The sequence below is a fragment of the Halichoerus grypus genome, chromosome 7 (genome assembly GCF_964656455.1).
Source record: "Halichoerus grypus chromosome 7, mHalGry1.hap1.1, whole genome shotgun sequence".
NCBI classification, from domain to species: Eukaryota; Metazoa; Chordata; class Mammalia; order Carnivora; family Phocidae; genus Halichoerus; species Halichoerus grypus.
Window position 1 is genome coordinate 1,188,032 of NC_135718.1, and position 26,116 is coordinate 1,214,147.

General features: G+C 57.3%; 1 protein-coding gene and 1 pseudogene across 1 annotated transcript in view; both read left to right on the forward strand.

The window, feature by feature from the left end:
• STK32C (serine/threonine kinase 32C) overlaps positions 1 to 26,116 on the forward strand; it is a 71,510-nt gene that overhangs the window by 4,874 nt on the left and 40,520 nt on the right. The gene's annotated exons all lie outside the window — the stretch shown is intronic.
• LOC118527948 (small nuclear ribonucleoprotein Sm D2 pseudogene) lies at positions 10,986 to 13,800 on the forward strand (annotated as a pseudogene).

A 26,116-nucleotide genomic window follows, 5' to 3' on the forward strand; every position in this document is an offset into this window, starting at 1 on the left:
TCTTTTTAAAACACTCCTCCTAGAAGTGGCCACTGTGCTGAGACCCTTGCTGGTTGCCAGAGTTTTTGAGTTGCTTTGCTTGGCCTTTCTCGGTGCTCCGCCACGAACCGCCAGGAAGGATGGTCCGTTACCGTATGGTGCTTATGCCCCACTTTTTCCTTTGTGTTCCTGAGAGCTCGCAGGGCTGAGGAGAGCCACTGGGCGCATGTGTGGCTGGCCCCATAATGCTGATGGGGCCCGAGTTTCTGGGGCCAGTCTGGCCCCTGGTTATTAGGAGTCTGTTTCCTTCCCTCCCAACTGGGAAGACAGGGTGGCGGTTTTTTGTGGGGCCCACACTCGGGCTAACGGCAGTTCACACCCACTCCCCACACTGTAGGTCTCCCTTGGTGGCCAGAAGCCTGGTGGCTGCACACCGTGGGGTCCTTTGCCAGCTGGCGGAAACGGTGCCGAGGCCCTTGGTGTGGGGGAGGGTATTTGGGTTCCAGTTGGGTAGGAGGGCATGCAGTCCCTTTGGAAAGCCCCCTGGCATGTTCGTTCCTGGGTTTCTGGGTCCCGGAGGGCCTGTGGGCAGCCACGGAGCTCGATGTGTTTCTCTCCCCGTGGCTGGTCCTAGAATGGACTTGGGACCTACTGTCACGTCAGCTCTGCATGCCTGTCCATCTGGTTGTGTGTTTTAAAGTGCTAAAAATAAGCCGATTTTCTTTTAAAAATTTAACCACCCAGCTTTCCAGTCGAGAAGTAATGTAAGAATGCAACGGGGGTAATTTTTGCTCTGGGGCTGATGGTCTGAGGGAAGCAGAGCCGTGGAATAGCGCTCATTCTGCACAGGGTCAGGGCGGCCCGAGCAGGGTCTCCAGCCGTCGTGGGTCCCCAGGGAAGGGGGCAGATTCTGATTGAGCAGGTCTGGGGTGGGGCCCAGAAGTCTGCCTGTCCTGCTGCCCGTCCTCGATCCACTCTGAGTCGGGAGGGCTGAGCAGGTGCACAGCAGGCGTGGCTGTTGAGGGCAGGACCCCCCGGGCTCGGTGCGCAGGGCGATGGGCTTGGATGGGAGACCACACGTGCCCTCGTCGTCCTCTGGGGACAAGCTGCCGTGCAGGGGATGACACCACGTCTCTGGTTTGTGCTTTTATTTCTGCGTTACTCTCCTCAGGCACCGCCTGTCACACACGTAACCACCGCACGATTCCCCGGTCTTCCTTCATTGTAAGTGGGGACTTGGCATCTTTCCCCTGACCCCTCCCCAGGGCTGCTGGTGCGACTGCCACCAGCCGCGGGTTGCTGAGGGGTGAGTAGATGCTTGATCCCAGAGCTGGCTGCTTGGAGGGCGCTCGGCTTCCCACCCACGTGCGTGGGGAGCATGGCGGCTCCGGCCCCACCCCGAGGGCCTCGCTGCAGGGCTGATGGGTGCGGTCTGCCCTCCTGGGGGGCCCAAGTGGCCGCTCTGGTCCTCTTTGGAACCCGTTGGTTCTTATTTTAGGGGCCTGTGCTCAGTTCCCCATCCGTAGGAAGCTCATTCAAACTCGGCATTCACCTTGGTGAAAGACCAGGCCTTCCACCTGCTGTCGCTTTTCCTTCCTGTCCAGATTGTTCTTCCTCACTTAAAAATATGTTGAACTGTCTGTTTCTTCATACCTGCCTCTCTCTGCAATCTGTGTATAACCGTAGGTAAAAATAAAGCTTTGGTAGCCACTCTTGCTCCTGGCTGATATTCCAAGAAATGGTTAGACCTTGCTGTCCTCAGCATGCAAGCCTTCTCCATCCCTGCTCCCCGTCCATTAGGTGGGATCAATATGTCTTCCCCCTGAGGGCTTGGCCATGCCCAGAGTGCCTCTCGGGGTGCGCCTTCCCACCCAGGCAGTGAGCTGGCCGGGCACCCTGTGGGACATGCTGGGCTACTTCTCCCTTCCCCATACACTGGCTGGATCCAAACGCTGAATGATTTTAATGATCAGAATTTGAGACAATTTGGGAGAAGCTGTAATTAATAAAATTATTGTTATTTTTAAAATCTGGGATGCCTGCTTCATCAAAAAATGTTTTTGTCATTGACCTAAAATCTATTATTTTATTTTTTTAAGATTTTATGTATTTATTTGACAGAGAGACACAGCGAGAGAGGGAACACAAGCAGGGGGAGTGGGAGAGGGAGAAGCGGGCTTCCCGGGGAGCAGGGAGCCTGATGCGGGGCTCGATCCCAGGACCCTGGGACCCTGACCTGAGCCTAAGGGAGACGCTCAATGACTGAGCCCCCCAGGTGCCCCTAAAGTCTATTATTTTAAAAACCAGGGCAGCCAACTGCTATCAGTGTGGCCGAGGGCAGAGAGCAGGCTTCTCAGCTGTGAGAAGGGCTGCGTCTCCCTGCCCACGTTTCCCCCGATGTGACACGGAGCCCACGGATGGTCCCCAGCACGGCAGCTCAGGCGCAGGCCCGTTCGATCCTGTGAAAACCCTGGGGATGTTATTTAGGTTCTGAAGCCAGGAGAGGGTGTAGGTGGGAGTCAGTGTCGCCCCCAATTTATTAAAAATAGGAGCTGAGTACATTCACTTTCTCACAGTGATTTAAAAAGTTGACTTTAGAAAGGTCTCTGCTTTCAGAATTCACATCATGACTCTTCATGCTTTGTATGCACAAGGCGGAACTTGTGGCAAAAGCGAGAAATAGACGACTTTGTCATTTCTTTGTGAGTGTGTCAGGCATGGCACGGACACGCGCGCCTTTCACTGCGCGGCTTTCATTCGTCCTTGCTGTGACCCCGTGCGGGCGAGGGGGGGTCTGCTGCGTGCTCAGTGCTTCTCGTCCAGCCCCTTGTCTCTCCTGGTGCCCGGCTGGCCCGTGTCCTTCCCACCAGCTTCCCGCTGGAGGCCGGGGCGGGGTCCCCGCACCCTTAGTTGTTGCTGGTGATAAACTACCCCAAACCTAGGGACACAGCAACACCTGTGCTTATTAAGTCTCACGATGGGTCAGGGCCCGTGGGGACGGGTCTCCCTGCTGCTCATGACGCCTGCGGATCCAGGCCCCCCGCGGCGCGTCCTCGGTCCCCAACGGGGGGCCTCATTCTCAGCTGGAATGGAGGCGGTTGGCAGGCTCGCCCGGGTCACGTCCCTGGGGGTCTCGGTCTCGCTGTCCGCTATTTGTTATCTACTCCTGGGATCTGTTGCGAACAGCGGCCTCAGACGGCTCCAGGCACATCGCATCGGTGTCTGGGAGCGGTTAGGTCGGGGCGGCTCTTCTGGTGCGTGTGGCTCAGGGCCCCCTCGCCGTCCCCATGCAGCTGTCGGCTCCGGCTGCACCGTCTGCAGCTTGGGCGGGTGGGGGCCCTGCTCCCAAGCCAGCTCCCCACCACGTGGGCCTCTCCGTGGAGCTGCTTGCGTGGCCTCCCGCCATGGCGGCCAGCCTCTGTGCGAGCCAGGAGACAGGAGGAGCCCCGGGGCCTTCTAGGCCCCAGACTGAGGTCACGTGCGGGCACGCCCACCTTAGGCCGTGTGTCCACAGCCAGTCACTGTGCCCGCCCCACACTCACGGGGGTATCGGGCTCCTCCCTTTGAAGCAAATGTCAAAGAATATGTGGGCATATTTTAAACCACCAGCTGTCCTCTGTGGCCTCAGGGCTCCTCCGTGTCCACTGGTCTCCGCAGTGGGAGAGGGGGATTTCCTCCCACCACTCTGGGTGCACTGAGGCCGAGGCACGGGGTGGCGTGGATGGGCACCATGGGCTGGAGCAGGTCCCCCGTCCGGCTCAGGTTCAGGAGAGGGAATGCACAGGGCCAATACTCTGCACCTGGGGGTGGTTGGCGGGGCTGGCTGTCAGATGGAGCTGGACCGGGCAGGGGGAGGGCAGAGGAGGGCTGGGGAGGGCAGGGGAGGGCTGGGGAGGGGAGGGGGAGGGCAGGGGAGGGCTGGGGAGGGCAGGGGAGGGGAGGGGGAGGGCAGGGGAGGGCAGGGGAGGGGAGGGGGAGGGGAGGGGGAGGGCAGGGGAGGGCAGGGGAGGACAGGGACAAGGTGGAAGCCCCTGTCACCTGGCCTCTCTCTCAGGGCATCAGGACCACCGCCTTGTGCCTGCCTTCCCGTGTTGCCCGCGTTCCCTCTGGGCCACCTCGAACCTGGGGCCACGCAGGATGCCAGTGTGGCCAAGAGGACCCAGCAGCACCCAGCTCAGCAGTCGCTGTTTCAGAGCCCCCGGAAACATTGGGACACACACTGAGTTCAGTTCAGGCCTCTGAGGGGAAGCACGGTGGGTCCAAGAAGCCAGGAGGCTGCCAACCTGTGTCCCCACCTGGTTATGGACACTTTGCTGGGCGAGTCACCCGCGCCCTGGCTTCAGAGGTCCCTGTGCTCCGGGGGACCCACCTGCGGCTATCCTAGGTCATGTCTGTTTGTGTTGGCCCAATTCCTGTGTTTTCTCTTTTTCTTCAAGAATCAAGGTCATCTTGTGTTTCTGAAGTCATATTTTGGCTCCTCAGGCAGAAAGGATGATTTGCAAAGTTAGCACACGACTGAGAGAGTGGGGTCCAGGGACACAGGAAGGAAGGAAGTTGCAAAGAGAGGGGGCCCTGTCCCCACATGTGTGACCCCCATGCCTGGACTAGGGGGCCCTGTGGCCACATTTGGCGGTTGGAAAACCCGGGTGGCCCCTCCCTCCAGTCCTGCAAGGTGCTTGAGCAGCAAGCGGGCCCTGAGACAGGCATCGGTAGGCCGTGGCGGGGTGGCTGGCTGTGTGGGCTTACAGGGCCACCATGACAGGGAAGGGAGACCCCAGCCCCAAGGGGCGCGTCTCTGCAGCTCTTGCCGAGGGCATACCGTGGCACTGGGAGTCGGACCGTGGAATCCCCAGTTATTAGGATCCTGATGTCGTTTTACCAGAGCCCACGACAATTAGAATGTGCAGAAGTAAGGGGCCTGATGGATGAAGGGCCTCCGGAAGCGAACAGCGAGCTGGGTGTCGTGGGGACGGAGCCTGTGAGGCAGACGCAGTGTGCGGCCCCTTACCGCCACTCCCTACCTGCTGACCCAGCTCCTTTCCAGGGCCACCTGTGCTTAGGGACTTAGGGAGGGCGCAGCCAGCGATCCTGCCTCCGCGTGGTGACCGCACACCTGTGGTCGCTGGACGTGACCGGGCATGGCGATTAATAGCATCCCTGTCACCCTCGGACGTGTCCTGCTTTGGGTGATGAATTATGTGGCTGCTCATCTAGCCACCAGACGCTGTTGCCAGGATGATTTTTTTTTTTTTTTTTTTACTTTATAGCTTTTTATTATATAACGAAAAATGACAAGAAAAAAATATGAGGAGGGCGCCTGGGTGGCTCAGTTGGTTGAGTGACTGCCTTCGGCTCAGGTCATGATCCTGGACTCCCAGGATCGAGTCCCGCATCGGGCTCCCTGCTCAGCAGGGAGTCTGCTTCTCCCTCTCACCCTCCCCCCTCTCATGCTCTCTCTATCTCATTCTCTCTCTCAAATAAATAAATAAAATCTTAAAAAAAAAAAAATGAGGAAATTCAGTGTCTTATGTAATCTCAGCATTGAGACCACAGCCCTGTGCGTCCGTCCCGCCACTTCCCAGTCCGAGCTCCCACACAGACAAAGCGGGTATGGCTTTTTAAAAACTTTTTCCTTATATACTTATTTCAGAATCTTGTAGATTTACGGCAAAGTCGGGAAAGCAGAGCGGCGAGTCCTCGCGCCTAGTTTCCGCGGAGTGTCTTACGTCAGTGTGGCATCAGGCAGCCGCACCTGCTGAGCGCACGGGGACACGTCCGCGTCCTAGCCAGGGCTTTCCGGGGGAGCGACATGCGGAGCAGGTGCAGGGCGTGCGCGTGCACGTCCGGGGATCTGTCTCGAGGAGTGGGCTGCTGGCGCGGTCCGGGAGGCCAGAGGGCGTGCGGCGTGCTGTGTGCAGGCCCCAGACCCGGCGAGGCGACGCGCAGCCCCCAGGCCGCAGGCAGAGCCTGAGCTGAGCCGCCCGGACGGTGAGGCGGGAACAAAGGGGGAATCCCTCCCTCCTCCTCCGTTAGACCCTTGCTGGGGGGGACCTGCTTTACCGAATGCTCGGACTCCGGTGCTAACGTCACCTGGAACACCCCAGACACGCGCAGGGTAGTGTGTAATCGGGGCGCCCGCAGTTGACACGTAAAATTAACAGCCATAACCGAGCAACTGAAGTCCACAGTTCAATCAGATTTTCTTCGTTCTTACTTAATATCCCTTTTCCGTTCCACGGCCCCACGTGACACTCCGTGGTCTCTCTTGACATTCCTTGGGCCACGGCGGTGTCTCAGCCTGTCCCTGTTTTTGACGACCTTGACGGTTTTGAGGATGACTGTCGGGTGCTTTGTAGGATTTCTCTGCGGTTTTCCCCGTGGTTACACTGGGGTCTGGTCTTCGGGGAGGGCTCAGAGAAAGCACCTGGGGTCACGTCACAGCAGGGGTCTGTCTGGTCCCTGAACCTGTTGACTTGACCCCCCGGCTGAGGCCGCTTGTGAGGAGTCTCCCCTGTCCGGGGACTGGACTGTCCTGTCCCCTCCACACTGACCTTTTGGAAGGACGCCACCACGCACAGCCCACGCGTCGGGTGGGTGTCACGCTCCACCTCCTTGAGGGGAGGGTCTATGTAAGTGGTTTGGAATTCTGCGAAGATCCTTCTCTTCTCCCCATTCACACGCTGCTGTGTTGCACTTTGGGTCACAATCCAATATGACTTCATTCTTGTCTCTCCTGCTGTTCCGGCGTGGGCTCCCGTGGCCTCGGCACACCCCCGTGGCTGCAGCCTTCCGAGCACTTCCTTCTCCTCTGGCCCGACCGGTGCATCCCCTGACCCAGCCCTCGACTCAGCCCGCTCTCCGGGGAGCCCCAGTCCTTCTGTCGGGGACGGTGTTGGGATCCAAGGCCTGGGTTCCTGGGAAAGGACCGTCTTTCTAAAGCCCAGGCTGACCTCTTCACGCACTCCTCGCCCCGTCACCGAGCTGAGTATGTTCAGAGGGCACCTGCGCTGTCGGCCGCGGGCACAGGGAGTGTGAATTCACGCAGCCACTCTGGAAACTGCTCGGCAGGACCTTATTGGAGCTGCACGCACACACACCCCGTGGCAGAGAGCGCACAGCACGGCGTGGCACACGGCTCCTGACGGCATTGAGGCTCTGCTGCCCCGACCCCCGTAGCGCCCCCGCCCCCCCCAAACCTTATGACCCATTCTTTCAAGCACCCTGCTGCTGAGATGCCCCGGGGCCCCAACGGTGCAAGAAGCAGTAAACCCAGCCTGGTCAGCCCTAGACCATGTCTGGCCGTCTTTGGCTGGGGGGGCAGCATTGACCCCTACGACCCGGGATTGTATTCCTAGGTATAGACCCAACAAAATGCGTGCATCTCTGTGCTCCCTGCCCCAGGACATCTGGGGGGCTCTGGGATGGCAGGATGTCCACGATTCCGGCTCTGAGGGGAGGACACTGAGCCTGCAGATCCAGCTCCAGGGACACTAGGGCTGAGCCTGAGCTGTGTGTCATGCTCTGTCCACGCCTCACAGCCGTTGGTTGCTTGTGCCACAAGCTCTGAGGGTGGACAGGGCTGAGCCACGGGTCCCTGTGTCCCCGGGGCCCGCGGCACCAGGCGTCCTGACGGCTTTTCACGCATGCCTATGGAGCGAGGTAACAGCATGCTGCATTTCTCCCGTGCTGAGAAAGCTCTGTTGATGCCGTGTCCCTATTGCTCCCCATTTCCAGCGAAACTCCTCGGCCTGCTTTGTCCTTGCGGTGTCCAGCCCTCCCGTGAGCCCACGGCCCCGCGCTCTGGGAAAGGTCCTGTCCACGTGGCTGAGAGTAATGCCCAGTCCTCAGCCCTCCTCGTCCCTGACCCGTGGCAGCCCCCGGCACGCCGGACCCCTCCTAGACCCCTCCTAGATCCCTCCCTTCATGAGGTTTCCCAGTCGCCGCCACCTGGGCTTCTTCCTGGCCCCTTGGCCGGTCCTTCTTTCTCGACTCCGTCTCGCTACACTCACGCATTGGCCGCCTCAAATGTCATCCATATGCCGACTCCCAAATTTATATCTCCAGCCAGGACCTGCCTCCCACGTTCCAGACTTTTCTGTCCAGTCTCTGACTCGACACCACCACTTGTGTGTCTCATACTCCCAAATTCAGCCCCTCCAAACTCAAGTTCTGTTGCCCTGAAGCCTTGACCCCTGCTTGGGGCCCCGTGTCCTCCCCGGGCTCCCCATGTTCCCAGCCCGTGTGTCCGGCCACAGCCCCTGCTGCTGGGTGCCCTCTGGCCCCTCCCCCTGCTCTCCTGGCAGCTCATCTGTTGCTTGTGGAAAGCCTCACTCCTTAGCTTTGTGTCTGATCAGAAGGCCCTGGCCCTGGGGGCACCAGGCACAGGGTGACCCCGGTTCCCCAGCCAGCAGCAGCAGGGCCCTTGGGGCATCCGGACCCTGGCTGCTGTTCTTGACCACTCTGTTCCATCTTCTCTGGTGGCGTGCTTTCTGTTCCGGCTGTCAGAGCCGTTAGGTCAAGCCGCCTGGTCACTCAGAACAACAGTCCCAGGAAGCCAGGCTTTAGGACCCGTCTGGGCAGGGGCTGCGGTGGGCCGGGATTGGGGCGGCTGCCCTGGCTGTCGGAAGGAGACGCGGGAGACTGACCGCACTTGCCTTTGGGCCAAACGTGATGGATGAATTTCGGCAGATGCGGGTGCAAGTGTCCCGAAAGCACTTCCCCTGAATTAGGTTGGAAACTCTGCGTGTGGGCTGGTTATGAAACGCACATCTGACAGGAGCTGAGAACCTGGCTGATGAGCAGGTGTGTGCCTTGTGTCCAGGGCCATGGCCTCCTCCCTCCGCAGAGGGTCCTGGTGCCTCCTGGGGCCGTCACTGGTGCATGGGGGGGCTTTGGGGCCTTGGCTGGGCGTGGCTCTGCCCACGGGATCCCCTGGACTCCCACAGGCTGAGCCAGTGGGGGCTGCCCTGCGCAGGGGCCCCCTCGAAGCCAGCTGGCTCCACAGCGTGGACATCTGGACCCGGACCATTCTGTGGGGTGGGGGTGGTCCCCTGCCCTGCAGGGCGTTAGCAGCATCAGGGCCTCCACACACTGGTGCCCGCAGCAGACCCCCGTCCACATCTGTGACCGTCAGTCATGCGTCCAGGCGTTGCCGCGTGTCCCCGGGGGATAACACCGCCCCCAGCTGAGAACCACTGCACTAACCAGTGGGAGCACCGAGCCACCGGCTGGGCAGTGCCACTGAGGCTGAGGGTCTGGTGTTGCTTCCAGAGCATCTCTGGGAGTCCCTGCCCCTGGGCCTGGCAGGACGTACTCACGCCTGTGTGTGTGCGAGCATGTGTGAGCCTCGAGAGTGTGGGAGAGGCGCCTGCTTGGTGCACGAGTGTCCGGGGCTGTGCGTGCCCCAGCAGTCCACTCCGCGTGGACGCCTCCTCCCTGTGGAGGTGGGAGGTGCCGTGCACGGCGAGCTGGACTTCCCTTTGGAGGCTGCTGTCTGGGATGTTCTCGCTCCTGTGTCTTTGAGAAGCAGCTGGAGCGGTTGACGGCCCAGGAGGAGTTTCGTCTCTGCAGGACCCCACAGACCCCCCGCAGAGGGAGCCTTGGATCTTGAGAAAGGCCCGGTGCTGGGGGAGCTGGGGCCCTGGGGAGGGTGAGACTCGCCTGTCTGCCTGCTGCGGCCGGCATCTGTCTGTCTGGGGCGGGAGGTTAGGAAGGACCATCTTGTGCCCAGAGGTGGACGTGGAGACCGTGTTGACTGCGTCCAGCAGGTCTGCAGGCCAAGAGCCTCCAGGGCCGGGCCTGGGGGCCGGGAAGCGGGTTTGTGCCGCACGGCTCCCCGGAGGGCTGGTCACTTCCGCGGGAGACAGGGCTCCTCGGTCCTTGGAAAGGTGAGCCCCACCCTCTGCTAGCTCTGGCCCGCCTGGGGTCTTACCGTGACGGCCATGCAGGCTGAGAAAGCGGAGGGGACCCTGGTCACTGGGAGCTAGGCGGGGCCACCTGGCTTTGGGCCCGCGTGGGCATGTCCAGTGGAATCCAAGAAACCTTTACAAAATGATCTCAAATTCCTTTTAATTAAAAAAGTGCAATGCTCCAGAGAACAGGACTTCACTCATCTGCAGACTGAGTTAATTGAAGGGCCCGAAAGTCTCCGTTAATTACACGATCTCACAGTGTCTTCGCTCCTGTGAGCAGATAGCAGCCCCCATCAGAGAGCCGTGCTCCGTGAACCCCCTCCGTGAAGGAGGGGCTTGAGGGGGTGAGGTGGGGGCCGGTGGTCCAGCGCCCTCTGACGGTGGTGCCTCTGTCCCCGGGCCCTGGGGGGCCTGTCAGCAGCCCAGGCCTCCGACCCTTGGGGCGCGGTGCGTGGGACGTGGGCACGGCCTTGGGTTGAAGACTCGAGGGGGCTCGTGGAAGCACTGGTGACCCCACCATGAAGACTGGTCTTCTGTTTGTAGACCATGCCCTTGCACACGAGAGTGGGTCCATGCGTGCACACATGAGTGCACACACATGCACAGTACACAGAGACCCTCTCTAGGAGTCTTCCGTCACGGGAACGCCCATCTTTCTCCAGCTCTCAGAATGCCACAAGGGCAGGGCCACGTTGCATTCATCCTGGCCTCCCGGGGGCCTTGCACATAGTAGGCGCTCAATAAATGCTTGTTGCATTTAATTAAGCTGGGTGGAAAGAGGAAGTGCATGAGCTGATGTGGAAGTGGTTAGACCAGCCCCAGCTGGGTCTTTCTGACTAGATGGGTGTCATGCATGCCAGGTCTCCTTCAGGGAATGTTCTGGAGTTTGCAGGGGCAGTCATGGCCCGGACCTGCTCTCCTCTCTGGCTGGGCCCTGGGGTGCTCGTGAGCTCCGGGGTGAAGGCATCTGCTGGCCCACAGGGTGGCCGGCTGGTATCTTAGGGGCCTGCAGATCTCTCCTGCAGGCACGGCCAGATCTAATTGTCACGGAGAACTATACAATTATCAAGAAAATTATGTTTCTTACGTTGGCAGATGACGGATGTTCCAAAAGTGATGAACAAAGAGAAATTTCGGCGTCAGGAACATTTGCATTCCCCTGGTGACTAATGATATCGATGACTTTTTCATTTGCTGATGGGCCACTTGTGTGGCTTACGGCGTGAAGCGTCTGTTCGAGCCTTTGCCTGTCCTGTATGACGTGTGTGCGTGTGCACATTGTTAACGCGGAGTTCTGTAGGAGTACTGAGCTCTTTAGACATCCTGGATTCCAGTCTCCTGATGGATGTCTGTGCGGTGGTATTTTCTCCCAGTCTGTGCTTGGCCTGTTCTTCCTCTCAGTGTTCTCTTCTGATGAGCAGTCCCTTTTTTGATTAGTGATTTCTGTGTCTTGTCTGAAATCTCTGTCTACTGTGAAGTCAAGTTTAGGTCTAGGACCAATTTCTCATTCATTTTTGTGCAGAGCGTGAGGTAGGGAGTTTATTTTTCCCTTGTAGATACCCAATTATCCCAGTACCATCCCGTGAAGAGACTTCCTTTTCCTCACAGGATTACTTTGGTACCTTTGTCAAAAGTCAGTTGCTCTCCATGTGGGAGTCTGTTTCTGGGGTCTCTTTTTGTCTTTCTTATACCAGTGATACACTGTCTTACGATTATAGCATAGAGGAAATCTTGAAGAGAGATAGTGTACGTCTTCCAACTTCGTTCATTTTCCAAAATTATTCTGGCAATTCTGTGTCCTTTGTATTTCCATATAAATTTTATTTTATTTTTTTTTAAAGATTTTGTTTATTTATTTGACAGAGAGAGTGAGAGAGCACAAGCAGGGGGAGCGTCAGGGAGAGGGAGAAGCAGGCTCCCCAAGGAGCAGGGAGCCTGATGGCGGGGCTCGCACCCAGGACCCTGGGACCATGACCTGAGCTGAAGGCAGACGCTTAACCGACTGAGCCACCCAGGCGCCCCTCCATATAAACTTTAAATCAGCTTGCCACTTACTACCAAAAAAGTCTGCTGAGATTTTTTGAGGGTTATGTTAAATCTCCGATATCAGTTATAGGGAAAATGGACATCTTAATAATACTGTGTCCCCCAATCCATGAACATGTTATATCTCTCCATTTATTTAGATCTTGTTCAGTTGTTCTCAGCGATGGGTTGTAGTTTTCAGTACATGCACAGTACACAGTATACAGGTCTTGTATATCTTTCATTAATTTTATTTCTAAGCATTTTATGTTTGGTGCTATCATAAGGGGCATTATTTTTTATAGTTTTGTTTTTAGGTTTTTTTTATTATCGGTACATAGAAATAAGTTAATTTTTAAATTCAGTTTTCTGAATTGTAATTTACATAAAGTAAAATTTATCATTTTTAAGGATGTGATTCAATGACTTTTCACAAGTGCATATAGTCGCGTAACCACCACTGCAGTCTAGTGTGGAATATTTCTGTCATCCCAGAAAGTTTTCCCATCCTCTTACGGTTAACTCAGGTGTGCGATGGAATGGTCCTGCAGGTACGGTGCTGTGGATCTGATTCCTTTTCAGTTTTCAAAGGAGATTTTGGAAAATAAGAAGTTTTTAATTTGATGAAGTCAAAATTTCTTCCTCTATGGTTTGTTCCTCTGTCTTTTCTAGGAAATATCTGCCCAATTCCTGGTCACAAAGGTTTTTCTCCTTTGTTTTCTTCTAGAATTTGTATAGCTTTATCTGTTTTAATTTTCATTTAAGTTCCATTTCAAGTTGATTTTTCTATTAATATGAAGTAAGGATCAGTGTTCCCTCCCTCCCTTCCTTCCTCCTTCCCTTCCTGTCTCCATCCCTTCTTTCTTATCTTTCTTCCTCCCTCCCTCTCTCCACCCTTTCCCTCTTCCTCTTCCTCCTCCTACCCCTCCTTCCGCAATAGGGATGTCTGTTTGATCTTTACACCAATACCAACTGTACTGATTATTGTCGCTTTATAATATATCTTGAAGCAGATGTGTTTGCCCTCCAGCTTTGTTCTTCTTTTTCAAAATTGTTTTGACTATTCTAGATTCGTTGCCTTTCCACAGATATGTTAGAATCAGTTTGTCAATTCCTAAAATATGCTGGCTGCCACACTGATCGGGGTTGCATTGAAACTATCGGTCGATTCAGAGAGAACGGACCTCTTAAACTTTTGAGTGTTCCAACCCACGAACACGGCAACTCACGCTGTTCATTCTGGTCCTGACTCTCTGATGTGTTTTGTACATTCAATGCAGAGCTTGCACACATTTTGTTGAATTTATCCCTACACATTCAACATGTAAAACAGTAAGTTGTTAGATGCAGATGCAGCCCAGAGGAGGCGGCCCTGACCTGGGGGTGCAGCGGCTACCACCGTGAGCCTCCTCGACAGGCCCAAGCATGGCGTGACCCCAGAGGAGCCAGAGAAGTGGGAGGAGGGGGGTGTGACACGGGTCCGCTCTCCGTGCTCACAGAGTCAGTCAAGAACAACACCCTAGTGCTCACCCACAGCCACAACAAGGCCTCCGACGGGCACTGCAACGTGGTGCTGGAGGATGTGGACCGAGTCCCCAAGAGCGGCAAGGACAGTCCGCAAGGACCGCCACATCTCCAAGATGTTCCTGCGCGGGGACTCGGTCGTCACGGCCCTGCAGAACCCGCTCATCGCTGGCAAGTAGGCGCCTCCTCCCCATCAGAACTCCCTCCCTCATCCTGCCCTTTGTAACGGGGATAATAAAGTCTTGTGTTTACAAAAAAAAAAAAAAGAATAAATAATAATAATAAAATTAAAAAAATAAATTGTTGCACATTGACTGTATCCTAAAACCTTGCTGAACTCACCTATTCTAGTATCTCGTTTGTACATTTCCTCAGATTTTGTACATCGTGATCATGTCATCAACAAAGACAGTTTTATTTCTCCCTTTCTAGAACTTTATGCCTTAGCACACCATCTAGGATCTCAGCACAGAGTTGAGCGTAAGTGGGAGAGCAGGTACCTGGCTCCTGATCTTGGGGGAAGGCGTTCAGTATCTCACCATCAAGTGCCGTGTCCGCTGAGCTTTTTCAAAGATGCCCTTGTCAGGTTGAGGAAGTTTCTCTTCCTCGTGTGGTGGGGTTTTTGTTGTTAAATTATTAATGATGTTGAATTTTGTCAAGTGCTTTTCCTGTGCCTGTGCAGGTGATCCCCTGATTTTCCTCCTTTATTTTGCCAATGTGGTAAGTTACGCTGTCTTTTGAATACAATCCCAGCCTTGGGTCTCTAAGTTGGGTTTTATATATTACCGAATTCAATTTGCTAATGCTTCATCAGTAATTCTTATGTCCGTGCTCACTAGGGATATTGGTCTAGATTTTATCTTCTTGTGAAGTCCTCATCTGGTTTTGTTATCATGTTTATGCGGGTCTCAGAAAATTGGTTGGAGGTGCTCCCCCCTCCTCTGTTTTCTGAAGAAGTTTGCATGAGTTTCTCAAGTGTTTTTGCTAGAGTTCCCCAGCGAAGCCATTTGAGCCTAGCACTTTCTTTGTGGGAAGATCCAGTTTCTTTAATAGACACAGGGTATTTGGATCTTCCATTTCTTCCCATGTGAGCTTTGGTGATTTGTGTCTTTCGAGGATTGGCATTTGCCCATTTCAGCTGAGTTGTTGGCCTTATTGGCATAAAGTTGTCATTTTCCTGCTAAGCTCTGCAGCGATGCCTCTGTTCCATCCCTGACGGTGGTGGTTTGTGTTTTCTGTGACCAGGAGAGGAACGGTAGAACCTCCCACCCCGTCAGTGTCCGCCTGTCGTTCTGTCTGGTTTTGCTTCACAGTTTTTGCTCTGCTGCTGGGTGCGCGCACAGCCGGCCCTGTCCCGTCTGCGCGACGGCTGGAACCCTGGCCGTTGTGAATGTCTGTCTTTATCGCTGGTAATACTCCTTGGCTTAAAGTCTACTTTGATATTAACAAGGCCACTTAGCTTTCCTTTGATGACGTCCTTTTCCGCCTGTTTACTCTTACCCCATCTGGGAAGTAGTTCTCTTGTAAATAACATATCATTGAGTTTTGCTTTTTAAAAATCCGTCGGAAAATGTCTGCTTTTTAATTGGAATGTTAATCCGTTTACTTTAATATAATTATTGGTATGTTTGGGTTTAAGCCTACAATTGCTCTGGGGTTTTTCTGTTTTTCCTTTTCCCCCATCTATTAGTTGTCCATCCACTGTTTATCAATTTCCACGTTAGAAGGTAAGGGGAGGGGAATCTGGTCCGCTGCGTACCCCAGCACCTCAGATCTGGGACCATATACTGAAGGCAGCCCTGGTCTTCGGGACGTGGGCCCAGTGCTGCCGCCCTACGGGACTGTTTATCTGGATGGCGAAGGCCCACGTGGTCCGCGTGGTGCGGGCGATGACTCTGCACTGCGAGCCGCCACCTCCTGATCTGCAAGGCTGTGCTCCCAGGCTTCCCTGCAGCCTGGCGAGCCCCGGGAGCGGTCTGGGTGGTCTCGGGCCTTGTGTGGTCCTCGTCTCCCCTTGAAGGCTGCGTGCCTGTGTCGGGGGTTGCCTCCCTTCAGCTGGCCTGCAAGGGCCTCAGCAGCACGTCCCAGAATGTGGAGACTCTGCGACCAAGAGGAGCACTTTCCGCGCCCACCAGGCTCTGGCTGTGTGCTGTGCGTGCGCATTCGGTCCCGGCCTCCCCGTTGCCTCTGGCCCTCGGGACATGGCTGTGCCCCTCCTTTCCCTCGGGACCCCTGGCCTTCAAATGGGGTGGGGGCTGGGCAGGGCCTCCTGGGACAGCCTGAGTGTGGGGAGAAATGGGAGCCACCTGGGCCCGTGGGGGCGAAGGGGGGGAGGTGACAGCTTGTGGTTCCCATGCAGTCGCCACCACGGCAGGGCAGCCTGCGGGCGTCATCGGTGCACCCCACTCGCCGGGGCGCTGGGTCATCTCCGTGGCAGCCTCCATCTGCGCCCCTCTGTGCGCTGGGGCCCTCGGCTCTGCAGCAGATGCTGGGGCCAAGAGAGCCAGCCGGACGTGCCCAGCTTTTGCGGCTGCTGGGGAGACCGTCCTGCCCCAGACGCCGCCCAGATCAGCTCCAGTAGCAAACTGCACCCTCGCCCGCTTCCTCTGTGCCCGAGGGCACGGCGGCCCCTCTGTCCGGCCACAGCCCTGGGCCCAGGAGAATGGGTGTTTGGGCCGCGCGTGCAGCGGGTTCACGTGCAGGGTTGGATCTTCACGCTTCTGTGCCTCAGCGACACTTGCTGTTTCCTGGAAACACGCCCACAAAAGCGGCTCTGCAGATTCCTCCCCGGCAGATTCTTCCCCTCGGAGTTGCTCGGAGTTGCTCGGGCAGCAGGCCCCTGTTGCACTGGTTCCCGAAACCGCTGGCCGAGAGCTGCCCGGTGCTGAGCACAGGGAGGGAGGGCCTTTTCGGGGCTGCTTCGGGCGGTTTAGAGGGAGCGGCAGGCTCCGGCAGAATGACAGGTGCAGCCCGGGTCCTGGAGGCCCCAGCTGAGCACGGGCCTGCCCACCCTGCGCCCTCCCCGTCCCCGCTGTGCCTCCCTCTCCCATGGGCACCTGCACCTGCTGAGCTGCACGGCGGGCGGTCCATGTTGGCAGTGGGGTGAGGGGGAGCAGGGGACTCGGAACAGGGCCACCTCCTCGGGCCTCAGCTTGTCACTCAACCAGTCCCGTGCGTCTCCCCGGGCACTGTGCCCTCCCTTCCTCTGGTGACAAGCAGGATGCACAGCATCCCCTCTGCTGGCTGAGCTCCGTGGAGGTGTGGCAGCAGGTAGCCAAGACGTTTAACTGATGGCCCCCGGCTCCTGAGGGCAGCTGAGAGATTCGCATGCCCTTTGCTGCGTTTTCCTAATGGTTACTGATTTCCTTCTTCATGTGGGGGCTTCCCTGACGAAGCCAAGGGCCAGCATGGCCAGCCGTGAACGGAGCAGCGTGGGTTTGCGGTCGGGGGGCGCCCAGCACCAGAAGGAACCCACAAGAGCCATCCCAGAAAGGATGCTGTGCTGCGTGCTGGTGGGGGCCACTGTGGCTGGCGCCCCGGGGAAGGTGCTCCGGGAGCCTTCTTGGTCCTGGCTGGCACCCTGGCTGTGCCGGGGACGCGTGGCCCAGGGAGGGGGCGGCATGCGGCTGCTTTCTCTAGAGCGCTGGTGGGTGGCTCTGCAAAGCCTGCGGGGGGCGCGGTCACCGCGCGGCCGAGCTCTTTCTAAGCCCAGCGTGACTGGTGTGTGGCGCAGCTCAGTGCCTGTGGCCGCTCACGCGGGGCGCCCCCTTCCCGCGATGCACAGACCTGCGGACGGAAGAGTCTGCTCCCCCAGGCGGCTCCCGTGTCCGCACCGAGGGCCGTACATGCCGGGCCGCCTGCGACTTGCTTCTTGCGCTGCGTCTGTGGGCTCCTGAGCCCCCTGAACTCGTTCTCGGTTCCGGATTCCCGCCGAGCTAGTCCCCCAACCTCGGGCCTGGCTCTGGGCCCATTCAAGCCGGGTTCCCTCACCCAGTGGGGAGGGCTAGCAGAGTAAATCAGGGATAGCTGTGGAATGCCTATTTTTATGTCACATTTAACAGGCTTCTTTTTTTTTTTTTTTAATAAACAGAGAAGCTTAAAGAAGAAAAGAAACCCATAATCTCATACCCAGATAATCCCTATTGGCACAAAAACTTCCTTGGTGAGCAGGGCGTGAACGTGAAAGCCGTGCGGAGCAGTGGGGACGCACTGTCCTCCACCGTGTGCTCTGGGTCTACCCCCGCGTGCGCCCCTGAGGTAGGCTGTGAGCTCACCCAGCCAGAGCCGCCATCTAGCAGGGTTCTCGCGCTTTTACGGAAACCGTGTACCGAGTCTTAGGGCTAGCTCCTTACTGCACGGAAGTCTTCCTGCTTTTCCACACCCACACGATAGTCCACTTTGCGGCTGTGGGCACCTGGGTTGCTGGGACTGTTGGGTGTTGAACGTCTCTGAGACCTCGATGGGCCTCCGTGAGCTTAGTGGCCATGGGACCTGACAGTGGTGGCATCCCTGCCTGGAGGAGTGGGCTCGCCCCGACTCTGAATCCCTGTGCTGACAGCCCCCACAAGGGCTGGGCCTCTCCCCTCGCCACTGGGAGCACGCGGGGCCACCAGCCCCACCGCACCGTCTCCAGCACTGGGTGGGACCCAAACCTTCACTTTGGCGAGTGAAAGCGCTATCTTCTTGTCTCGTTGACTTTTACCTTGAGAATGAGGTGGGCACAGTCTCCTGCCTGACCCGCCCGTCCGGCCTCGTCCCGTCAGGTTGGGTTTCCCACTAATTTGTAGAGGTTCATTGTAATGCAAGGAAATTAGCCCCAATTTGTCATATCTGTTGCAAATACCTTTTCCCAGCTTGCAGGATTTTGACTTAAAAAGTGTTTATTTTTTCTGTGTACAGAGGTTTTAACATTTTGCATATGATTAAACTGATGGTAGAGTCTTTCCTTTGTGGTTTCTGGGGTTTGCCTCTCTTGCTGCAGAATTATAGATAAATTCACTATCATAGAGTTCTTATGGGTTTAGTGTGTGTGTGCATGTGTGTGCGTCTGCGTCTCTGTGTGCATGCATGTGTGTGCATGTACGTGCGTCTGTGTGTGCATGCGTGTGTGTACATGTGTGCGTCTGTGTGTGCATGCATGCGTGTGCATGTGCGTGCGTCTGTGTGTGCATGCGTGCGTGTGCACATGAGTGTGCATCTGTGTGTGCATGCGTGTGTGTGTGCATGTGCGTGCGTCTGTGAGTGCATGCATGCGTGTGCATGTGCGTGCGTCTGAGTGCATGCATGCGTGTGTGCATGTATGTGCGTCTGTGTGTGCATGCGTGCGTGTGCATGTGTCTGCGTCTGCGTGTGCATGCATGCGTGTGCACATGTGTGTGCGTCTGTGTGTGCATGCGTACGTGTGCACATGCGCGTGCATCTGTGTGTGCATGCGTGCATGTGCGCATGTGCGTGCGTCTGTGAGTGCATGCGTGCCTGTGCATGTGCGTGCGTCTGTGAGTGCATGCGTGCGTGTGCATGTGCGTGCGTCTGTGTGGATGCGTGCGTGTGCATGTGCGTGCGTCTGTGTGTGCATGCGTGCGTGTGTGCATGTGCGTGCGTCTGTGTGTGCATGTGTGTGTGTGCATGTGCGTGCGTCTGTGTGCATGCATGCATGTGTGCATGTGCGTGCATCTGTGAGTGCATGCGTGCGTGTGCATGTGCGTACGTCTGTGTGCATCTGTGTGTGCATGCATGCATGTGTGTGCATGTGCATGCATCTGTGTGTGCATGTGCATGTGTCTGTGTGTGCATGCGTGCGTGTGCATGCGCACATGCATGTGTGTGTGTGTGCGTGCCACGCACACACACACACGCAGGTGCCCACCTCTGTTGTGTTTGGATTTTATTTGGTCGTAAGGTCTGACGGAGGATCAAACTTCCTGTCTTTCCTCTTCCCGTGCTGACTGGAAAGGCCTTTGTCCCGCCCGGAGCTCTGGATGTCGGGGTCTCTCTCCGCACGCTGGCGTGTGATGATCTGTGTCTGTCTGCTTCTGTTGCTAACTACGCCCCTTGCAGGACCCCCTTTTAAGAGACAGTTGAAAGTCGTATCAGAGGGTAAGATCTGCAGTGAGGGTGGTGGGAGACGGGGTTCCCGGGAGCCTTCCTGTGAAGGGGGTCTGCCCCCTGGGGACCCCCACCCCCCGTCTCTCCCTGGAGGGATTTGGGAGCTCTGCCATGCCCCTGCACCTCCTGCCTTCTGCAGGATCAATGTACGTGGTTTATGTGATAAGGAGGTGAAGGAAGATCGTCCCAGCCGGCCAGAGTGCACGATGGCCTTGGGTGACAGGGCTGAGGACGGACGGGGTAGACGGTCAGGCAAGTGTATGTTGAGGCCCCAGGTAAGAAGCCAGCTGGAAAGGAGTGTGTGTGTGCACACACGTGTGCTAGGAACATGGAGGAAAAACCTGTTCCGTCCAAAGCTTTCCCCCGTACAATCCCCTCTAGGTCAGGATCGGTGCCTGCCGGGTCGTCCCAGGGGTCACAGGCCAGCAGGTAACTCAGGTCCTCAGGTCTCCATTTGCCATCAGTGGAGGCTGTGGGCGCAGAGCTGAGGCTGGCTCTCTGAACCTGCTCACAAGGAGAAGCGCGCTCAGGTGGCGGGAGGCCGACATCCTGATGGTCCCGGCACACCCCGCCCGGCCACCTCGCTGCACCAGGAACCACGTGAGGCTGATGCTGCGCCCAGGCCTGCAGACGCTGGGCAGCCCTGGCTCTTTCCCTGGAGGCTCTGGGGAGCGCCTTGTAGGCCTGGCCACCTCGTCCCACCTTCGCACGGTTTCGTATCCTGGCCAAGACTCTCATCCTGGAAACCACAAGCTAGAGCACCCACGAGGATGCAGACTCCTGGCGCCACTCAGTTCTTCTGACTCTTATTTTTGGAAACATGAAGGAGAGCAGAAGTCTTATGCTCTGTCTCAAAATAATGCCTTTCCTTAATTCTATTCAATTTAGCCAAAAATAGACCCACCGTTTCCTAGGATGACTGTCCAACCTCCTGAGCCAGAGAGCGGAGCTGCGTGTCAGCCACTGGGGGTTTGGTGTGCCGGGCCGGGCAGGCCAGGCGGTCGTCCTGACCAGCCTGGAGAGAAAACATGGGCTGCTCCCTGCCTGTGGCCACGCTCTGGGATTTCGGCAAACAAATAGGCCCCATCTAAACACCCTGGGACCCGCTCAGGGTGGCAGTCCTGACCTCATCCCTGGCCGGGGATCCGCGGAGGGCTGTCTGTGGGACCAGCCCCAGGCTGCTTGGCCGTGTGACTCTCCTTAGGGTTTAGCATTTTGTGTCTTTCTGTGAACACCTTCCCCGCTGACTTGTACCCTGCCCTCTGGTTTCCGGTGGACTGGAACACGGGGGCCCAGACTTGGGGTGGGGCAGGGGGACCCCAGGGCAGGGCCCACCTGCTGCCTGCCCAGCGCGTGTTGGGGCTCCTCCCGGCGGCTCCATGCTCCTTCCAACCCTCGCGGGGTCTCTGTCTTCATCGCCTCCCCCCCGGAGTAGGAGGCCCCCAAGAGGGGCTGGGACCTGGATTTTCTGGACGGATGGGGCTTCCTTGCAAACTCCCCTTCCGCACAGCTTAGAGCATCTTTGCTTCCTCCCAGAGGAGCTGAGCTGGGGGGAGGCCACCGTACCTCTAATGGAGACGGGTCCCGTGCGGTGACGTCAGTGCCGAAGGAATACAAGTCGGGTGAGCTCCAGGGGGCAAGTGTGGGGTCCGGTGCCCCAACCCCCTGGCTGTCCAATTTAAAATCAGGGATGCAGGGGCACCTGGCTCGGTTGGTTAAGCGTCTGACCCTTGATTTCAGTTCAGGTCATGATCTCAGGGTTGTGAGATCGAGCCCCGCATCAGGCTCCGTGCTCAGTGCACAAAGTCTGTTTGTGATTCTCTCTCTCTCTGCCCCCCAATAAATAAATACATATTTAAAATCACAGATGTAGATGATTAGCTCTGGGCCGCAGGGGAGTGGCCCACGGGGTCTGCTGGTGCCATGCCAGCTCATTGGAGGAAGCGTGTTAAGGAAAACAGGCTGAGATACAAGGAGGGACACTGGACTCTGAGGCGGGGCTCACGGGCTACGGTGGGCTCTCCTCGGTGTGCTGGCCTGTGCTCATGGCGCCAAGTGACTTCTCCAGCAGGGATGGGGCTCCTTCGCTGTTGCTCACCTCCCTCTTGCCTGTGGGCACCAGCTTGTCCTGCAGGAGGCATCCACCCGGCTGTGCGTGAACACCTGCGGCCGGATGCCGGTGCATAGAGAGCGGGATCTGCCCCTGTGGCTGTTGGGCGGCCAGTGGAGGTGTGGCAGGTGCTGGGGACAGGGCCCTGGACCTGGGCCCCCTTTGGTGCCTCAAGGAAGCCCTGTTGTGTTAGAGGCTGGGTCCTCGGGGCTCGGGGCCACGGGCTGATTCCTTAGGGTACCTGTCACAGCCGTCACCTCTGGGGTGCAGCAGGCCCATCTCTGCAGTTGGGGTGTCCTCCAGAGAGTGGAGGGGAGAGTGCCTCAGCCCCAGCCAGTGCTCCTGGGGGGAAGCGGCCAGCCTGCGAGACTGGTGCTGGCTGGTGGATGGCTCTGAGCCAGAGAGGCCTCAGCTGCTGCGGGGGCATCACGCTGGGGAGGTGCAAGGGCCCTTCCTGCTCTGGGCCCGTGATGCTCTGGCTTGCGTTTGCTCAGGTTCATTCTGCGGACAGGCCAGTGCCTGGGGATTGAGGTGGTGAGCGTCTGCCTGGACAAGAGGCAGGGATGGCTCCATGGTCCGGCTCTGTCAGATTCCCAAGCCTTGGGTAAATGTCAGCCTGGCGGGTCAGCCTCTGGAGCCTTCTAAAGGGCTTTGTCAACACTCATCTCCTGCAAAACAAACAGCCATGTGGTTTATTAATCCTTAAATCTCGACTTTCGATCCAAACCGTGTACAAATATCTTTTCAAAGAAAAGGTCTGACATAAAACCATGCACTTACCGTGAGATGGAATTTAAAATAACAACTTTTCCTTAACAATGCTGCAGCACTTCTGTTTATGTGAGAGCAGCGTGGGCTCAGCTTGACCGAGATGCTGGCTGCCCTCTGCTGAGCGCTGGGCCGGGGCTCGCTGTCAGCCGCTCCCCAGGCCCGCGGAGCCCCCAGACCAGTCCCTCCGCCCCGGGCCCTCAGACCCTGGGAGGCATCCAGGTCCAAGCATGGCCACACCCGGGGGCAGACTGGCTCGTGGTGGCCGGGCAGGTTGTGCTGGGGAAGCCGGCCCTGGGACCCCAGGCAGAAACGTACCTCCCACTCAATCACTCACTCACTGGTTCCTTCAGTCATTCACTCAACAAGCCTCTCGGGTGCAGGGGACCAGGCTGGGCGTCGCAGGATAACTTGGGTGGCACCAGGGTCACCCCAGCCTGGATCCACCAGGTACACGGAGCAGAACCTCAGAGCACATTTTGGGACAAGCAGCTCCTGTCCTGCTTGGAGGCTGTCCTCTGGGCAAGGCCATGTAGTGAACGCAGAAAGCACCATCCGAATCCCATCTGTTTGTTTGAAAGCCGTTAGAAGGCTGGCTAGATGGTCACTGATTCTTGGTGAGGCGTAAATGACTATGTAGGATATTAACTGATGGTCGATGCTGGGGCCGCGGGAGCTGAAGGGGACCCGGGACAGCCCCACCTCTGCCTGGGGACAGTTCGGGCACCCCAGCTGGGTGGGGCCCCGGGGCAGCCCGGGGCCTGGTGGCTCTCGATGTGTAAGCTGACACGTGGGAGTGCGACTCTCGTCAGCTCGGCAAGGGGCCTTCGTGCCTTGGGGATAAATTAGTCCTCCAGCCAGCAGCAGCTCATAGCAGGGTGGCGGGGGTGATAAACGGCTGCTAGGCCTCGTGCTCCCTGGACAGCTTTCCCCGGGCACCTCCCTCCCCGTAGCAGCTCAGCTCGCAGGACTTCCCGAGCTCTCTGGGAGCGGGTCTGGCATCTTCGTCCTGCATCTCTTTCCCACGGCGTAGATGTTGCCAGGATCCCAGTGCAGCCTGCAGGCTCCAGGCTGGATGTGTCTGTCAGACCTGTGGGGCCGGCTGTTCAGTAAAGCCACACCCTGAGAGAGCTTGTGTAGGGCCTCCATGCACACACAGGCACACAGACACATGTATGCATGCACACATATGCACGGACACAGGTACGCATGCACACACGTGCACACAGACACCCGTACACATGCACGTGCACGTACAGGCACACGTACGGGTGCACACGCACATGCACGCACACACATGCACACAGACACCCGTATACATGCACACACATGCACAGGCACAGAGCTGCACCCACAGGCACACACAACCATGCACGCACGCACACCCAGACACAAGCACACATCACACACATGTGCACAGAGCTGCACCCACAGGCACAGAGACATGTACGCATGCACAGGCATAGAGTTGTACCCACAGGCACACACATACATGCACACACACGTATGCATACAAACGTACATGCACACACATGCATACAGACACATGTACACATGCTCACACAGACACCTGTACACATGCACACACGTATGCATGCACACACATGCACAGACACCCATACACGTGCACACGCACATGCACGCACACAGACACCCGTACATGTGCACACGCATGCACAGACACCTGTACACACGCACATGCACGTACACAGACACCCGTACACATGCACATGTATGCACACACCCACACACGTGCACACGCATGCACACAGACACCCGTACACGCACATGCATGCACACACCCACACACGTGCACACGCATGCACACAGACACCCACACACGTGCACACACATGCACACAGACACCCGCACATGCACGCACACACCCACACACACACACATGCATGCACACACCCACACACGTGCACACAGGCACCCGTACACATGCACATGCATGCACACAGACACCCACACACGTGCACACGCACACAGACACCCATACACACGCACACACATGCACACACCCACACACGTGCACATGCATGCACAGACACCTGTACACACGCACATGCATGCACACACCCACACACGTGCACACACATGCACACAGACCGACACACGTACACACGCATGCACACAGACACCTGTACACACGCACATGCATGCACACAGACGCCCACACACGTGCACACGCATGCACACATGCACCTGTACACACACACATGCATGCACATAGACAACCGTACACACGCACACGCACGCACAGACACCCACACACATGCACATGCATGCACACAGACCCACACACGTGCACACGCATGCACACAGATACCTGTACACACACATGCACGCAGACACCCACACACATGCACACGCATGCACACAGACACCCATACACATGCACATGCACGCACACAGACACCCACATACGTGCACATGCATGCACAGACACCCGTACACACGCACATGCACGCACACACCCACACACGTGCACACGCATGCACACAGACACCCGTACACACACACATGCACGCACACACCCACACACATGCACACACATGCACAGACACCCACACACGTGCACACACATGCACACAGGCACCCGTACACAAGCACACGCAGGCACACAGACACCCACACACATGCACACACATGCACAGACACCCACACACGTGCACACGCACACAGACACCCGTACACACGCACATGCATGCACACAGACACCCACACATGTGCACACGCATGCATATAGACACCCGTACACACGCACATGCATGCACACGCCCACACACGTGCACACGCATGCACACAGACACCCGTACACACGCACATGCACGCACACACACATGCACACACATGCACAGACACCCACACACGTGCACACACATGCACACAGGCACCCGTACACATGCACATGCAGGCACACACCCACACACATGCACACACATGCACAGACACCCACACACGTGCACATGCACACAGACACCCGTACACACGCACATGCATGCACACAGACACCCACACATGTGCACACGCATGCACATAGACACCCGTACACACGCACATGCATGCACACACCCACACACGTGCACACACATGCACACAGACACCCACACACGTGCACATGCTGGCACAGGCACAGAGCTCCACCCACAGGCACACACATACACGCACACCCAGACACAAGCACACATGCACACACGTGCACAGAGCGGCACTCACAGGCATGTATACACACAGGTGTGATCTGAGGTGTATCATTGGGCTCCAGAATAAAAATAAATTTTGTGCTGTGCAAATTCTCCATTTTGGTCAGGTTTCGAAGGAACCTCAAAAGGAGACCAGCAGCCTGCACCCAGCACCCTGCTTCTAAAGAGGGATGGCCCCGGGTGTGGCTGCTGAGTTCTGTCCACACTGAGCCTGGGGCACATTGTGTGGGCACAGCCCCTGGGGCGGACTGGGGGGAGGGCAGTGGTTCTGGGCGGGCCCAGGCTGGTCCCGAGTCTGGCGCTGGGCTGTGCGGGGTTACCCCGGCCACCACTGATGGAGCAGTCTCAGAGCTAACCCGCTCCCGCCGGGGCTCTGTGGCCAGCTGGTCTAGCCGGGTCTGCTCCACTGCGGCAGGGGCTGGGGAGGGCACCCCGCACAGCTGCCCCCACCCAGCCTCGCTGCCCCTCAGAGAGGGCCTCGCCCC